The 3,010-nt window shown below is 38.9% G+C and overlaps 1 non-coding gene across 1 annotated transcript; it reads right to left on the reverse strand.

Annotated features, from left to right (window-relative positions):
• Positions 1-2,447: 2,447 nt before the first annotated feature.
• Positions 2,448-2,554, reverse strand: LOC140512979 (U6 spliceosomal RNA). The gene has a single exon (XR_011970026.1). It is a non-coding gene; the product is annotated as a U6 spliceosomal RNA (small nuclear RNA).
• Between the last annotated feature and the right edge of the window lie 456 nt (positions 2,555-3,010).

Consider the following 3,010-nt stretch of genomic DNA (forward strand, 5'->3'; position numbering starts at 1 on the left):
CCTTGGCACTCCAAGTTCTCCAGGGAAATCCTCCTTCAGGGCCTTTTCAGCAAGTGCAAGGGACCATTGTTCTTGAAATTTAGGCCTATGGAGTGAAAACTCTGTTGGTCGTACCAATGGGGGGAGTTTCAAGTGGGAGCCTGGTGGTGAACTGGATGCCCATTTTCTAACAGGATCTCCATTGTCTGAGGGCCATCCAGTTTTGTAAACAGTGATTATTGATCTAAGCTGATTTCAGAGGGATGAGTTTTTTGATGTCACTTAAGGGTTATAGCCAGAGAGGAATTGTGCATTGATAGAGGCAGTAAGATAATGATAGAGTCACAGATCTTCAAATGATTGACATTTTGAAATGCTCTAAATATGAGATCCTGGTCCAATGAGCAACAGTTTGCCGATTGCAAGAAGACTCAAATCTTATCAATATCACCTTCCATTTTCCAATGGAATCAGAATATAAAAATCGGGTTTAATTAAAAGGAAGGAATATCTGTGATTGTGCAGTAAAGAGTGCAAGGCCTGGGATCAGGAACATCTGAGTTTAAACCTGACCTTAGATGTTTACAAGCTGTGTGACCCTGGGCAAGTCACTTCATTTGGTTGACTCAGTTTCTTCATCTTTAAAATGGATTAATTATAGCACCTATATAACAGGGGTGTTGTGAACATAAGATGAGAAAATAATTGTTGCCATATGGTAAGCAGTATACAAATATAAGCTATTATTGATTTCTCTTTAGACAGGCAACATGTCATAGTGTAGGGGATCTTGTGTGTGTGTGTGTGTGTGTGTGTGTGTGTGTCTTTTATATTCTGGACCCCTTTGGCCAGTTGGTGAAACCTCTGAACCCTTCCAAGATTAAAAATGCATAAAGTCAAATAGATGGGGTATTTTAAAAAAGGAACTCATTATTGAAATACAGTGAGCAATAAAATAACTTCACAGACTCAGGGTTAAGATGGGCTAGCATGAATTCATTAAGTAGAGCAGTGGTATCAAAGGGAAATAGAATCAGTGGCCACTAAACCATGGCTAAGAATCCCTGCAGGACAGTGATTGAGTTAGGAAAGCACAGATTAACCTTCTGTTCTCTTGTATTTTTATTTGTTTTGCTAAATATTTCTCAATATTAATTTCATTGAGGCAGCACTCGAGAGTGTGTTTGACACATCTGGTTTACACACAAGCAATAAGAAATCATGTTTCATGGGCCACTCATTTCTCATTTCTATCCTTATGGAACATAAGCAAAACAGCTTCAGAAAAGGAGAATGTCACTGGTATTAAAACTTGTTGCCATGAATGAAGAGAGAGACAGTTACATGAAAAGCTTCTTGGCCTCCTTCCAAACTCAGTGACATATACAATGAGTCTCAGTGCCTTCAATTAAATATACTTCTTTTCTCTTCCTACATTCAGATCAGATCATATTCCCATATCATCAGATCATATGCAATCTCTCTCTGAGGGCAGTGGGTGATGCTTTTTTTTCACTCTAAACTCATGACAGCTATGAGCCCATAACACCTACAATACATTTTCTACCTACATAAGGCTGAAATTCAATTTCAGAATTCAGAATACAGACATCCAAATGTCAGTCTTGAGATTGAAGTATCCTGCTTTAGATGGAAATATTGAGTTTGCAAGGTCAGGAGAACCTGGGTCCTTAGTAGGACCACCTACCCTACAGGGCATGCCCTTAAAGTGCTTTTTTTTTAAATTTTAATGAATGAATTTTTAGTTTTCAAAATTCATTTCCACAAGACTGTGGGTTCCAAATTTTTTCCCTATCTCTTCAATCTCCCCTAGCCTGAGATGGCATGCGTTCTGCTTACCTCTTCCCCCAGTTTCCCTTCCCTTTTATCACCCCCTCATCCCTTTCCCCTTTACTTTTTTAAAGAGCAAGACAGACTTCTATGTCCTATTGCCTTTATATCTTGTTTTCCAATAAAATCAATTTTTAACATTTTTTTAAACTTTAAGTTCTAAATTCTCTCCCTTCTTCCATTTCTATTCACTCTCATTGAGAAGGCAAGCAATTAAACATATGTTACACATGTGTAGCTATGCAAAACATTTCCATAATAGTTATGGAAAGACTAACTAAATTTCCCTTCATGCTATCTCACTCCCAAATTATTCTATTTTCTTCTTTTACCCTTTCCCTTTCTGGAAGTGTTTGCTTCTGTCTAGCCCTCCCCAATCTGCCCTCCCTTCCATCAATCCCCCTCTTCTTATCCACTTTTGCCCTACTTTCCTGTAGGGTAAGATAGTTGATTGAGTGTATATGGTATTCGCTCCTTAAGCAAAATCCAATGAGAGTAACATTCACTCATTCCTTCTTACCTATCCTTTCTTCCACTCCACTATGAAACCCTTTCCTTCTCTCTTTTTTTTCACTTTCTTCATTTTTCTTGCTTTTTTAAAATTATTTTTTAATGTTTAAAATATGGAATGCTTCACGAATTTGCGTGTCATCCTTGCGCAGGGGCCATGCTAATCTTCTCTGTATCGTTCCAATTTTAGTATACGTGCTGCCGAAGCAAGCACCCTTCTCTCTTTTCTATGAGATAAATTACTCCATTCTATCTCTACTGTTCTCTTTCTCCCAATATATTCCTTTCTTATCCCTTAATTTTAGATAGAAGCTGCAGAAGTACTTGTTGAGCTGACTGGTGTGAAAAAACTAAAGGCAAGTGTCTTTTTATCTTTTTGTTTTGTGTTTCCCTGATCACTCCTAGAGCTAGCTTGTTAAGCATGGGGGGGGGGGGTCTGTCAAGGGAGATCTCCTCAGCTGAGCTGAGGCAAGGGCAAGCTCAGGGGTTGATGATCCCACCTACCCTATTGTCTTCCTATTTCCCTTGGAGTTCTGAGGCACACCTGCATTGTAGTGGGAGTTTCCGCCTCTCCTGGGGCTCCTCTCCTACTGCTGACCCCTTAATTTTATTTTAGATACCATCCCTTCACATTCAATTCATCTTGTGTTATCTATCTATCTATCTATCT

Source organism: Notamacropus eugenii, chromosome 6, assembly GCF_028372415.1.
Source record: "Notamacropus eugenii isolate mMacEug1 chromosome 6, mMacEug1.pri_v2, whole genome shotgun sequence".
In the NCBI taxonomy this organism is placed as follows: domain Eukaryota; kingdom Metazoa; phylum Chordata; class Mammalia; order Diprotodontia; family Macropodidae; genus Notamacropus; species Notamacropus eugenii.